We start from the raw sequence: 14,772 nt of genomic DNA, 5'->3' as shown, positions 1-14,772 counted from the left end.
AGTGCGTCTCAGAAACCCGCAGGGGTGGCTCTGCCTTGTCCTCTAGGGTCACTGTGGGTCAGAAAGGACTTGGTGGCAGTGAGTTTGGGGCTTGGGAGCGGGGCGTCCTCTTTCCATAAAGAGAGTCAGTCTCACGAATTCCCAGGGGCAGGTCTACCCTGTTCGATGGGTTGCTATGAATCACTATGAATCCCCATGGACTCCGGGGCAGCGGGTTTGGTTTTGGTTTGGAATGCTTCCCATATTCCCAACTAACAATTAAGTTATCAAGCCTTTTCATCGTTACCAATCTGACATGCAAACACCGAAACCCCATGGCAGTCTGAATTTGCATGTCTTATTGTGAGTGAGCTTGAACATTTTCATAAATTCAAATGAATTATTTTTATATATAGAAATTTGCCTTTTATTTCCCATCAATCTGATTTCCATGGAAGAACAGCTGAAGACCACTCAGTGGTTGGTCTTACCCACTCAGTGGCCTGAGCGGTGGGGGCTGCAGGTCAGTCTTCAGTTGCGGGCTGAGCGCGGCAGTCTTCAGTGGGGAGCCTCTGGATGGGCACCGAGGGCAGCTGCAGGCCTTCAGACCAGTTGGCTGCCTGGGCTGAGCCGCAGGAGGCTCGGGACAGGAGCAGTCCCACCCTGGCACTCTTGCTTGGTCACAGCCTTTCCAGAGAGGCCTGCTCCTCCTTTTCAATCTCCTCTGGGTCTCTGTAGAAGTCGAGATCAGGCAGGACCTTCCCAGGAGATGGTGCCCCGCATGCGCAGAACGTCCCAGGCCAGCATCCACCACATCAGGCCCACCGAGTGAGCGCCCTGGCTGTTACATGGGATGGCAATGTGCATGTAGCGCAGAGGAGAATCTGTGGGACACAGGCAATGGTGGGCAAGGTAACGTAAGAGGCCTCTGTGAGGGGCTGGCGGTCAGCCCTGGGGTCAGACACCGCTCGGAGCTGTAGCTCCCGGATCTGGTTAGCAAAGGCTCCTGGAGCGAAGGCCCCAGCAGTAGGATTAGGTCCGGTGGCAGTGATCTTCAGCACAGCGCACTGGCCGGAATTCCTGGGCGATATGACGCTGGCGTCAGCAGGGTTTCCATTGGCAACAATGGTGCGAGCAGCCAGCAGGAGCTTCTCCGGTTTACGATGGAGATGCCGTCACTTTTCCCTTTGTAGACGCACGGCTCCTTGTGGAAGCCAAGGTCGGTGTCACCTAGATGGGTTCCTGCAGTCAGGAATTTGAGATCCTCCTTCCTCTGCAGGACGCCAAGGGCTCCGCACACTGTGAACGTTTCCCTTTTTTAGAAGAAATTTGAATCATTTTATTGAGGGCTTGTACAATTCTTATATCCATCCATCTATCCATCCATCCATCCATCCATCCATCTATTTGTACATTTGTTGCCATCATCATTCTCAAAACATTTGTTTTCTACTTGAGCCCTTGGTATCAGCTCCTCATTTACCCCTCTGTCCCCACCCCCACCTGAACCCTTGATAATTTATAAGTTACTATTACTTTGTCATATCTTACACTGTCCAAGATCTCCCTTTTCACCCACTTTTCTGTTGTCCATCCCCCCAGGGAGGAGGTTATATGTAGATCCTGTAATCGGTTCCCCTCTCTACCCCACCTTCCCTCCAACCTCCCGGTATTGGCACTCTCACCACTGGTCCTGAAGGGATCCCCGCCCTGGATTCCCTCTGTTTCCAGTGCCTATCTGCACCAGTGTATGTCCTCTGGTCTAGCCAGACTTGCAAGGTAGAATTGGGATCATGATGGGGAAGTGGGGGAAGTTTCCCTTTTAAGTTACGACAGGAACCAGGACAAGCTGTATGGACCCTGCTCTGGGCAGAGTGGCAGAAAGCTCAAGTGAAGTTTTTGTTTCCTTTTGTGGCTGGGAGGACCATTCGCTCACAGTTTCTGTCCTTCTCACTCCTGTGTTGTTGATTCTCAGTTAGTTGTTAGAATTCTTTTTCGTCTGGTCCATGATAAGGGTTGCAGACACCTCCCTTCTTTACTATTCTTCCAAGCTGTTCCAAGGAAGGCCCCTTATTTGTCACCTTCCAGCTTTGGTTCTGTCTCTTTGTCTTATCTCCCCTGCAATTAGTCCTGCCTCTAGTTCTCAAGAACTTTCACTTTAACGCTCACAGTCTCCCTGCAAGACCTCACAAAAACACCCCCCCCCCAAAAAAAAAACTCACCGGTCATTAGTTGACACCAACTCATAGTGACCCTATAGGGCAGGGTAAAACTGCCTCCTCTGGGTGTCTGAGACTCATGACCGGAGTAGAAAGCCCTGGTTTTCTCCCAAGGAACAGCTAGCTGTTTTGAACTACCAACCTTGTGGTTAACAGCCTAGCACATGACCACTATGCCACCAGCGCTCCCTGCAAGGAGGAGGCTGATATTTCCACTTTGGTTGTTGTGTGTGTGGGGTGACTTTCCAGGGCTCACTCGCATATCTGCATATCTTGCAAGCAGAGGCAAGGGAGGCATTTGTCCTGGTCTACATGCTTAGAGATGTGCGAATCGCCGACTATCTTGGAGAATGGAGATGATGTCCCCCTGAGGTCCGACCCCACCCACCCACCTAGAATGAGCCCCACTGCCATCAAGTTGGTTCCGACTCCCGGAAATGCCGTGAGGCACAGGGTAGACCCGCGCTCCGGAGGGTTTTCTTGACTGTACTCTCCTCATGGAAGCAGATGCCCAGCAGGACGGTCTCCCGTGGCGCAGCAGGTAGGTTTGAACTGCCAACCTTCCCATTGTTGCTGCTGGGGCCCTTGCGTTGGCTCTGATCATAGTGACCCTGGGAGGACCCCAGTCCTGTGCCAGCCTTACCATGGTTCCCTTTCCATTAGTGGGGCCCACATAATTGGCACCGCCCAGGGAGCCGGCTTTTCAGCAGACTGTTGGTGAAGGTGAAGATGATGTCTCCATACAGAGCAATGGGATGCTTGCATCCCTTTGGAACAGATTTGATTTCCCAAAACGCAGGGCTCCTTGGCTGTGATGCAACCCAACACCCACGGCCCAGGAAGCATTGCCGGGGCCCAGCTTTGTGTTTAGGAGGCAAGAGGCGCCCGGTACCAACAGGCAGCCTTCCTGGAGTCAGCCCGCTGCTTCCTTTGTTTCTGTCCCAGGAATTGTAGGTCTTCTAGAGCATTTATGGACCGGAGCCAGGCTCGCTAGAGAGTTCACGCATCGAATAACATGGAAGGTCTCCACGGGTCAGCAGGGCAAAGACTCCAATCCCGGGAGGAAGCCGATACTCTGGGTCTGGGACCTGAGTCCTTCCTTCACGCCTCACTCAGCATGCCAGCGCAGCCTGCCCCTGCAGACTCAGGGGCACCCCTGGGTGTCGCACCCGAGCTGTGCCCCTTAGGGGGTCTCAATGGCTGGATTGTTTTTCAGAGCTAGATCACTAGACCTTTCTTCCTGGGGGCCTCTGGGTGGACTGCAGCTTTTTGACCAGCACCCGGAAGCACCAATATCTAAAACCACCTTCTAGAAACTACATACTTACGGGGATTTGGGTCAACAATCAGTGTTTTAAGCAGACTCTCCAGGAGATTCTGCGGGGGGGGGGGGCGCGGGGGGGGGAGTGAGGTGGGGTGGGGGTGAGATTCCTGCTGAGAGTTGTTTCTGTAGAGGGTGGACGGAAGGGGTGTGGGGGAGTGGGGGAGGGGGGAGTGACTGACCAACCGACCCAAGCTGGCTGGAGACTGATAAGCCTGGCGCTGGGAGAGATAAGGGGTTCTTTCTAAGGGAGGCGCCTGCTGTGGTAAGGGATAAGGATTATGGAGGTAGCAGAGGGAAGATGAAAACGGGGTGCTGAAGTGACTCACTGGGATGGCAGCCCTTGTGTTCCCTGCTAACAGGGCTCCCCACACCTGGCCGTCTGACTCATCCCATACTTTGCATGAACTACCTACCACCTGGCTCAAGTACCATTGTTGGTTTTTATAGAAAAACAAACAAGAAGCCAAATTCTCTGGCCTGGATGACCAGGCCCCTCCTTATCTGCCCCTGAGGGGATTCTGGGGCCTGGCTGCTGTGATTTTCCTGGTGGCCAGGCCTCCTGGGTTCAAATCTCAGCCCTGCTGCTTACCAACCGTTAAGCTTAAGCAAGTGACTCTCAGTTTGCCCACGGGTAAGACGGGGACTACCAACAGTACGGGCAACAGGGGCTGGGGGGCCGGGGGGCTGGGAGGAGTCATGCACATTCCCGCAGAAAGCACGGGCCCCCTATATCTCCCCCAGAGAGTTTCAATCTCAGGAACCCACAGGGGTGGCTCTACCCTGCCCTGTGGGGTCCCTGTGACTCAGAATTGATGCCGTGGCAGTGCGTTCGGTTTGTGTGTGTGTCCCACATTCTGTGTTTAACTGTGGATTCTGGCATGGCCTGCCTGATCCCCACCTCAGGGTGTGTGCCTGCCGCTCCCCCAGGAGGTCAGGCCTCAGGGTGTGTCTCCTAGGCTCCTCCTCTGACCCTAGCCTGCCACCTGCTCTTGCCAGGAATCCGAGGGGTTGGCCTCTCCTCCCACAGCTCAGATCTTGCTCAGGGGCAGGTGGGTTGGGTGCAGGACACCTGCTGCCCAGTCTCAGCTCCACGGGAAGTCAGCTGGCTGCTGGCCCACCTCCTCTGGTCTCTGGTTTCTGCCCTCCAACCTGAGAGAGGTGGGGGCTCAGGTCACCGTCTCTGAGCCTTGAAAGGGAAGCCTTACAGAGAGCAAGGGAGCCCTGGTGGAGTAGTGGGTTACGTGCTGGCTCCCTAACCACAAGGTCAGCAGTTCAAAACCACTAAGCCTCACTCTTGGGAGAGAGGTTCTCTATGTCTGTAGCTTTTCAGTCTCTGAAACCCACAGGGTTGCTGATAGATTCGACTCGATGGCATGAGTTTGTCTCTGGTTTGTACAGACCTGGGTATGTGCACGTGTGTGTGTGAGAAAGAGAGTGTGTGTGAGTGTGGGCGGTGGTCACCTGTGGGTCTGTTAGATTGGAGCTCCTGGCCAGAAAGGGGTGATACACCTGGATTGGCCCATCTAGGCCAGGTGAATTCAATTCAGCCAATGGGATTGACCAGTACAGTCGACCACGCCTCCCTATGGGGGTGGGGTGGGGGCCTCTGAAAAACCAGAAGTTTGGCTCTCTCTCCCAGCAGGTGCTACGCAGTGAAGCGCAGCGAGGCCACGGTGCCGTGTCCCGTGCATTTGTGCCGCAGACTCTGTCTGGCTGTGCTTCATTAATTGTAAAGCCCCAAACTGCTTCTAACTCTCCTAAAACTCTCTTGGATCACAAATGAGGCTTCAGCGTGAATTCTTTCTCCCGCGAAGCCAAGGGCCGGGGTCTGTCTCTGTAGGTAGGGCCCTGCTGTCCCATCCTCCACGTCTGGGGACTAGTGTCAGGCAAGCTGTGCTGCTTGTCATGTGTGTTCATGCCAGTCCCTCAGAGTGGGCTGCCGCCTCCTCCTTCCTAGTCTGCCTTAGTCTGGAAGCTCTGCTGAAACGTGTCCACCCTGCTTGTATTGGAAATACTGGTGGCGTGACAGAGCTGCGCCTCCAGTGCATTCCCCGGGCTCCAGTGGAGTCTGTTTCGACTCAGAGATGCTCTGGGGGAGGAAGAGCTTCGTCTTTCTCCCCCAGAGCAGCAGGTAGGTTTGCACTCAGTACCTCACCCACTGCATCACCAGAGCTCCGTGCTAGACTGATGCCAAACTCAACCACACTCGTTACGCTGGGGGCAGACAGCCTCGGCTCTCTCCCCCGGAGTAGCTGGTGGGGTTGTCCATGTTTCATACTGGTGAGTGAGGATACAGAGGGGTGGGGGATGAACAGGCAAGGAATGAATCCTGGGCTCCTGAAGCTTCCCCTCCCCTTTCCATCTGAAACACAGGGACACAGACCTCTCTGATTCCAAGTGTTTGTTTGGTTTCAGCATGCCCTGCGGGAGGGGGTGGTGGTGGCAGTTGTGTTGACTTGAGCTTGGATTTCTGTCTCTGGTCCCCACAGGTCCTGCCCTAATCCCAGGGAAGGCCTGCAGAGGCAGCACCCCCTCCCCAGCCCCAGCACATTCCTCAGGAGGGTGTCTCTGTCAGGCCAGACTGAGCTCCAGAGAAGGGGTGGTCTGGGGTGGGGGGCGATTCCTGGACTGTGGCTTCACAGCCATCCCCTCACCCCTCCTTGGTGTCCACCCAGCAGTGACCCAGGGTTTCTGGTGAGCCCTGATGAGTGTTGGGCATGGAGCCCTGCGCCCCGATCTGCGCCCCTAATGTAGTGTGTGTGTGTGTGTGTGTCTATGTCCCTTTCCAGTGGACGGTCCACAGATCAAAACATCCTTTGGAGCACCAGGCCCCTGGCAGAAGGCCAAGCCGCAGCTGTTGCTTCCTTGGACAAAGAGGGTCCCCCACTCCAAGCCAGCTCAACTGGCATGTCCACCTGCTGGCCCACCTGGTGAGGGGGATTCTCTTCAGTGTCTGTCTAATGACTATTTACCTGCAGCCGGGAAGTGCCAGGGGGCAGCAGCCTGTCTCCAGGGACAGCCCCCCCCCCGCCCCCCAGCTCTGGAGAGAAAGCGCCTTTTCCAGAAACCCAGCTGCTGGCCCAGCCTTTGTCCTCTTCCATCCTCTCTGGACTGACCGCTGCCCTCAAACCTGTGTGGCCTCCCTGTCAGCTTGGAGCCCGGAGGTCCAGGGACAAATCGGAGTTGAAAATACAGAGACCTGCACCCTGCTCTGCAAGTTCATTGGTACCTGGTTGAAAATCCAGAAAAGGCCAGCCCTATCCTCCGCGTTACCTCCCTGCCCTGGTCCTGACCCTGGGCTCTTTGAGCCCCGCACCAGGCAGGATTCTAGGAGAGCGGGGTGAGAGTGGGTCCCCTCTGTGCAGTGTCAGGGCTGGCCCCTACCCCCGTCTGGTGGTGTGGACTGCCTTGAGGGGGACAGAGAAACCCAAGCCAAGCCAGCCACCATGGAGTCCCCGCTGACTTGTGAGGAGGCCGGCTGCCGAGCGTCGGAGGACAACGGTGGGCTGTTTTATCGCAGGTTGCCGGCTCTTTCTTCCTGGGTGCCTCTGGGTTGACTTGAACTGCCAACATTGTGGCTTTTGTCATGGCATCCCCACCCCCCCCTATCACACACCCAGGGACTCCTTGGGGCAGGACATGGGGGGTCCCAAGTGGACCTCACAGCCCAGGGCAGGGGCAGAGGTGAGAGAGGTTGTTGGTCAAGCCGCCAGGCCCCTCCCTGGGCCCCTCCCATGCCTGCCCCAAGAGCCTGAGCTCCCTCACGTACACGTACAGCCAGGGCTGGGAGGTGCGGAATGTGGCACCTGGGGGAGAGTGAAGCTAACCCTCTCCCTTCCCACATGGGCCAGATCACAGCAAGACCTGCACAGACTCCACCCTTCCCCAGGGAAGGGCCAAGGATCTGGTCAAGCTGGTTTTTTCTCCCCTGGGGACTCAAAAGAGGAACACAGGGAGCCGTGTTGACCCAGCTCCTGTCCCTCCCTCCCTTCACTGTCCCCACTTGCCGGAAGTGACTGAGCTGCTGCTGGGGGTGGGGTGGGGGGTGGGCTAGCCCTGGGCAGGGGGGAAGCTGGAACTCTCACAGTTGGTTCTGGTCAGATGGCACCTGGCAGCCTCCACTCCTGGGGAGGGGGTGGGGTCCAGGTGGGAGTAGCCTGGCCATTTGGGTCTGAAGGAGTCCTCCCTGCACCCCGCTTCTTTCAAAGCCCCTCTCCCAAACTTCTGCTGCCTTCTCTTCCCTGCGCCTCCTCTTGCTTCTTGAAGAGTCCAAAGCCAGGGCCAAAGGCCCCAGCGGGGGGGGGGGTGTGTGTGCAGGAGCAGGGAGACTGGGAGGCTCTCCTCTCCCAGAAGCTGCTTCCCCGATGGGTCCAGTGCCGGCAGCGAGCTCAAGGGCGCGTGTCTGGAGAAGAGACCACATAGCAGCCGGTTCTAAATGCCCATCCTCGAGCTTTTCTTACGAAGTGATTTTAAATGCACAGGTAACACATGGATAGGATACACCCAGACCACAGTCACGGAGTCAGTCACAAGGAAACATCAGGGGGAAAACCGAAATCACAGGCCCTGCTGTTGAGCCCATTCTGACTCACAGTGACCTGGTTAGGCTGGGTGCTCTAGAGGAGCAACATCCACTGATGTTTGTGTGTATAATATAGAGAAAGAGATTTATATTAAGAAGTGGTTCACACAGTTGTAGAAAGAGCTAAATTCAGTCTGGTTCAAGCCAAGCTTCTCCTGACTTGTGGCAGCTGATGAACAGGAAGCGGGGCTGCCAAGCAGAGACAAGAGGGAGCACAGGCTGGTGGATGCAGAGGTCGACTGAATGAATCCACCTTTAGCGGTCCGCTGACAGCTCCTGAGACTGGCCCGAAACGTCACAGCAAATCTAGGAACCAGACACAAGATCCAACTCCCACAGAAGGTGAAGGGTAAAAGGATTGGACTGAGCCTGGCCTCTCTGTCGTACGCAAAAAGACTTATGACAGCCAGGAGGTGTCATCAGACTGTGATGCAATTGATGGATTGAGCTCCCCCCAGTCCTTAACCAGGACTGTCTGGTTGACTTCATTCCTAACTATCCTGTGACCCTATAGGACAGGGTAGACCTGCTGCTGGGTTTGCACTGAGACTAATTCTTTATGGGGAATAGGACGTCTCATCTCTGCATAATCCACTCCACCACCAGGGCTCCCAGGGATAAAATATATGTTCCCCTCCACCTGGGCCTTAGGGCTGAGTCCGATTCTTAGCGACACCACACACAACCTGAGTAGAAGCTGTGCCTACAGTTTTCTTTATCTATGTAGACACGCTGATTGGGATTCGGTACCCGTCCACTGAGCACATTCATTTCCCACGGAGCAACTCATGCACATTTTGTTTTGTAACTTGGATCACAAGCCCCACAATGGAACTGTGCCCCTCCCTCTTCCTCCCTGGGCTTTGTCTCCATTCATCCTTCCTTTCCGGTCCTTCTCACCTTCTGAGCTTTATCCCTGGATACATGCGGCTGACTGTTCTAAGGAGTGTGTGCCTTCCTGGTGCTACTGTTCCCTTTATAGGCCAAGGGCAGGGCTGGAAGTCGAGGGGGGAGGGCAGAGGGGGGGAGGGGGAGGGTGGAGTTCAGCTCCAGGCTTGAAGGGTGTTTAAAGGACCAGCATCTCAGGGGCTCCTTCTGTCTCTATCACCAGATTTTCATTAAAAATGATCATTAAACATGCTGTTATTAAATTTTTTTATTGTAGATGAGTTGAGGACTTGTGAGCAGATCATCATTTCTGTATTCAACAACTTATCAACCCCCTCCCTGCCCAGCGGCTTGCCTGGTCTCCCTCATCGTTCTCCCGTCTCTGTCTTGTCGGAGATGATCTCCTCCTTCACCCAGGTCAACACCTGTCTCCCTCCGCCCTCTGACGTCTCCTTCCCTCCCACCGCCAGTAACCGCTCGAAGCCTGTTTCTTCTAATGTGGAAACAGTTGTTTTGCTGCGGTGGCTTCATTCCATATTTGTCCTTCTGTGGTCGACTCATCTCGCTCAGGACAATGCCTTCCAGCCCGGACCCCCCCAAAGAAGGGTCTCGGGGAGGAGATAGCCAGTCAGGGTGCAGGGTAGCAACAATGAAACGTACAACTTTCCTCTAGTTCTTTAATGCTCCCCCCCCCCCCCACTATCATGATCCCAATTCTACCTTACAAATCCAGCTAGACCAGAGGATGTACACTGGTATAGATGGGAACTGGAAACACAGGGAATCCAGGACAGATGATCCCTTCAGGACCAGTGCTGAGAGTGGCAATACCAGGAGGGTGGGGTGGAAAGGGGGAACCGATTACAAGGATCTATATATAACCTCCTCCTTGAGGGATGGACAACAGAAAAGTGGTTGAAGGGAGTGCTTAAGATATGACAAAATAATAATAATTTATAAATTATCAAGCACTTACGTGGGAGGGGGGAGTAGGGAGGGAGAGGAAAAATGAGGAGCTGATAGCAAGGGCTCAAGCAGAAAGCAAATGTTCTGAGAATGATGATGGCAACAAATGTACAAACGTGCTTGACACGATGATGGATGGATTGTGGCAATAGTTGTACGCACCCCCAATAAAATGATTTAAAAATGCCTTTCAGCCCAAGGTTCTTTCATAATTGTTCTGTAGCCCCACAATCTAAATGCATCGGATCTCCTTCAGTCTTGATTCAGTGTCCAACTTTCATCTGCATGACAGGCGATGGAAAATACCAGGGCTTCTACTTACGCAGTTGCCATCGATGACATTCATGGAGTCGGGCAAACAGTAAACGCTTTCCTGGTTTTCTTCCACATGTTTCTCCTACTCTATCCCCAACCTCCAACTCACTGCCATTGAGTCGATTCTGACTCAGTGACCGTCTGGCACGGAGTAGAACTCTTTCTGAGACTGTGAGTCTTTACAGGAGTAGAAAGCCTCACCTTCCTCCTGCGGAGCAGGTGGTGGTTTCGAACTGCCGACCTTATGGTTAGCAACCCAGTGCATATCCACTATGCCCCCGGGTTCCTCCTGTTCTCTCCAGGGCCTTAATATCGTGATACTCTTCAGAGCAGTTGGTAGTGGTAGCCAGGCACCATCTAGTTCTGGCTGCAGGGTCAAGGAGACAAGATACTCATGAGGTCCATTAGTCCTTTGGACTGATGCTCCCACGTGTCTTAATTTTCTCTGGTTCCTTTTCTCCTACAAACAGGGAGAGACCAGATATGTCTGCTTACAAGCTTTTAAGCACTACTCACCAAAGTAGGATGTAGGGGGGGTGTATTAGTCTGGGTCCTTTAGAGAAACAAATCCACAGAAACTCATGCATAAGAGAGAATGCTATATAAAGGTTAAGTGCATATCAAGAAAACATCCCAACCCAGTGCTGCCCAAGCCCACAAGTCCAACATTAACCCATTAACCCATATGTCCAACACCAATCCACAAAGTCCTCCTCCATCTCACAAAATACACACTATGATGCTGATGGGGGAAAGCTGAGTCAGTGAATATGTAAGCATCTCAGCGCTGGCAGGGGTCTCCACACGGCTGCTCCAGCACCCAGGGCTGCATCTGAGTAGGTCCATGTGACTTCTCCTCAGGGATGTCTTGCAGGAAGTCAGTCTTGCCAGCTGAAGCAGGGAACTGGCTAAGGCAGCTGCATCCTGGTGCGACCATCAGAGAGCAAGAGACCCGAGAACTAGAAAGACGAGGCTCACTGAGCCCTTTATTCCTTTGCCCTTCAATTAACCCCACATGTGTTTATTGGCCAGGTTGCACAATAAACTAACTCGGAGGGAAAGTCTTTTAAGTATAGATCTATGCATTCTCTTATCACATCTATGGTTCTCCAGCTATTTTAATTTTGTTCCACAATTTCTCGAGTGTTTTCAATGTCGCTGCTGTTGTTGTGAGGTTCCGTCAAGTTCGTTCAACTTGGAAGCAAACAGAACACTGCCTGCTCGTGCCCCATCTTCACAATGTGGTTGTCTGGGAGCCCATTGTGACATCCACTGTGGGTGGGATGGTCTTCTTCTTTTTGGCATGATGTCCTTTCCTGGGGACTGGTCTCCTCCTGATCACATGCCCAAAGTACATGAGACAAAGTGTTACCTTCTCACCCTGGTGCTACACTACGTGTGGGCCAAGCTAACCTGTGGATTGTGTTGCTAGAGCTTGAGGCTCCTTTGAGACCTGCTTCGCCACGCTGCTGGTGCGTTTATCGCTTGAGCTTGAGGCTGGTGGATCCTGTCACCTTGCATTGCTTGAGGATGATATCCCATCTGGGCCTAGCTTCCCTAAGCTCCTGTGCTGCTGTCTGTGGCTGACCCACCCTGTTGTCTGCTGCCTGCGGGCAGACTCTGCCTGTCTTGCCCGAGGGAAGACTCTACGGCCTGCTTCCTTGACCTTGGACCGAAGCCTCTTCAGTGAGTTGAAGGACTTTGAGTATGTTAACTGTTCCATAAAAGTGAGTTAAACTGAGCCCTCTGCACTGCTGGGTGGTCTAATGAGCTGTTATAGTCCTCCTCACTGTATCAATCAATCAATCAATCTATCTATCTATCCATCTATCTTGCTATCATCATTAGTGTCCTGGTTTTGTTTCTCTAGAGAACCCTGACACAATCATAGAAGCAGCAGTCAGTAGATTAAAAGACGTGTTGCATTAGGTACATCTGCTTGCACAAGACCCCTTTAGAGTACTGAAAAGCAAGGATGTTACTTTGAGGACTAAGGTGTACCTGACCCACATTATGATGACGTTTTCAGTTGCCTCATATGCATGTGAAGCTGGACACTGAAGAAGGAAGGCCGAAGGAGAATGGATGCATTGGCATTGTGGTGCGGGAGAAGGATATGGAAAGTACCACGGACCGCTAAAAGGACCAACTGATCTGTGCTGGAAGAAGTAGAGTGCTTCTGAGAGTCAAGGATGGCAAGAGTTTGTCTTACATACTTCAGACAAATTGTCGGGAGAGGCCAGTCCCTGGAGGAGGACATCATGCTCGGTAGGGTAGAGGAGCAGTGGAAGAAAGAAAGGCCCTTAAAGAGCTGGATGGACTCAGTGGCTGAAACAATGGGCTCAGGACAGGGACAGGTGTAAGAAAGGTGCGGGACCGTGCAGTGTTCCCTTCTGCTCTGTGTAGGGTCACCGTGGGTTGGAACTGACTCGATGGCACCTAACAACAACAACAACAACAGCAACAATAGGGAAAGGAACAAGAGAGAAGAAACAGAGGACCAAAATCGAATGAGGACTCTCTCTCTGTTAACACTGAAAACTCTGAACAGCGAGTCTTCTCCTGGGATTGGGAGGGTGGGTACAGGCTGCCTGTCATCGATATCATTAAACTCCACTCCACTTTGAGGAAGCAGTCTTGCCAGCCGTATTTCAAGTGCCTTCCAACATAAGGGCCTCATCTTCCAGCACGATGTCAGGCAGTGTTCTGCTGCTGATCTTAAGGTCTTCAGTGGCTGATCCCTCAGAAGTGGACTGCTTTTCCCTCTTCCTAGGCTGTTTAAGTCTGAGCTTCTGTCTAAAGTTTTTGGTTCTCTGTCTGAACGACTCCCTTTAATATTTCTTGTAAGGCTGGTCTGGCTTTGACAAATTCCTTTAAATTCAGTGTATCTGGAAATTTCGCCATGAGAACAATTTTGCTGGGTACATAATACGTGGTTGGCAGTTTTTGTCTTTCAAGGTTTTATATATGTCGTGCCATTGCCTCATTGTCTGTATGGCTTTTGCCAAGGAACTAGAGCTCAGTTGAATTAGTTCCCCTTTGCAGGTAACTTTTCATTTTCTGAGAAGCCCTGGTGACGCAGTGGGTTAAGCACTGGTCACTGGTCACAGGATCAGCAGTTTGAAATCACCAGTCTTCTGTCAGGGGACTCCACAGGGGCAGCGCTGTTCTGCCCTACAGGGTCACTATGAGTTGGAATTGACTTGATGGCAGTGAGTTTGAATTTTTGGTGTTGTGTTTCTGCTCTCAGAATTTTTCTTTTTCTGTCTTTGGTTTTGGCAAGGCTGATTGTGCTATCTCAGAGAGTTCCTTTTGGGCTTGGCTCCTGTGTGGAGTCCATTGGGCTTCTCAGATGAAGGTCTCATCACTTTTAAGGACACGAGGGAGGTTTTTGCTAGCAGGCCTCTGCGAGTTCTCTGTCTGTGCTTCCAGCCTCTGTCGTGTTCTGGAGCTTAACTGCGATTGTTAGGCATAGAATACTTTTGTTTTGTTCACTTATAGAATATTATGTTTAAATATTATGTTTAAATGAGGCTGGCACATATTGAATTGTATGAAGTTTAGTTTTATCCTGTTAGGTACAGATATGATTTTACTATTATTTGTTTTTTACAATTTATACATGACTAAAGAGTTGGGTAGGAGTGTCAAGTTGACAAGGGGTGGTCTGTGGCAGTTACATAATATCCTAATCTCCTGTCAACTTGCAAAGGGGTGGAGTCTAGCCTGTCAATCAGGTCATAGCCAATGAGGTCTCTGTTTGGGCATGACCTCCTGAGGATTCTAGAACTCCTGTCTTTCTCCCTGGAGGAAGGACACACTCTCCCTGGGAGACATTCCTGTTGACACGACACGTGGAACTACGCTGATGGAGCCAGAGCCCTGGAGCTGGAGGAGCCAGGTGGAGACCCACACCAGTGCTGAGATGCTTCCACCTCCACTGGATCCACAAGACTTTCCATCCACTGGCCTGTGATCATCCTGCATTCAGCATTATTGCATGGCTGCGTGAGTCTGAAGAGGAATGTGTAGACTGGTATCAGAGACATATGGGCTAATATTGGACTTATGGACTTGATCTGGACTGGGCTGGGATGTTTTCTCAATATACAATTACTCTTTGATATAAAGCTCTCTCTGACATATATGAGTGTCACTGGATTTGGTTCTCTAGTCAACCTGGACTAACACAGATGGCTTTATATTTCAGGGTGGATCTTAAAATATTCCTTTTGACAGTCAATGCAATGTCATTCCTCTTTAATCGGTCGTTTTTGGCATAGCAGACCATAGATTTGTAAGATTGAAAATGACCAACACCAGTCAGTTTCAGTCTCAAATGTCTATCTTCAAGTGTCCCATTTCATCTTTGACAACTGTTCATTTTCCTGGATTCATACTGAGTTAGTTTATTGTGCCAGCCTGGCTGATAAACACAAGTGGGATTAATTGAAGGGCAGAGAGATAAATGGCTCGGTGAGCCTTGCCTTTCTTGTCTC

At 52.2% G+C, this 14,772-nt stretch overlaps 1 pseudogene; it reads right to left on the bottom strand.

Moving 5' to 3' along the window:
* Positions 1-416: 416 nt before the first annotated feature.
* On the bottom strand, positions 417-10,304 carry LOC142458745 (small ribosomal subunit protein uS2 pseudogene; annotated as a pseudogene).
* Between the last annotated feature and the right edge of the window lie 4,468 nt (positions 10,305-14,772).

The sequence above is a fragment of the Tenrec ecaudatus genome, chromosome 10, assembly GCF_050624435.1.
Source record: "Tenrec ecaudatus isolate mTenEca1 chromosome 10, mTenEca1.hap1, whole genome shotgun sequence".
Lineage (NCBI taxonomy): Eukaryota > Metazoa > Chordata > Mammalia > Afrosoricida > Tenrecidae > Tenrec > Tenrec ecaudatus.
Note: the sequence above shows the minus strand (reverse complement) of the source record. Positions and strands in the feature narration are given on the sequence as shown.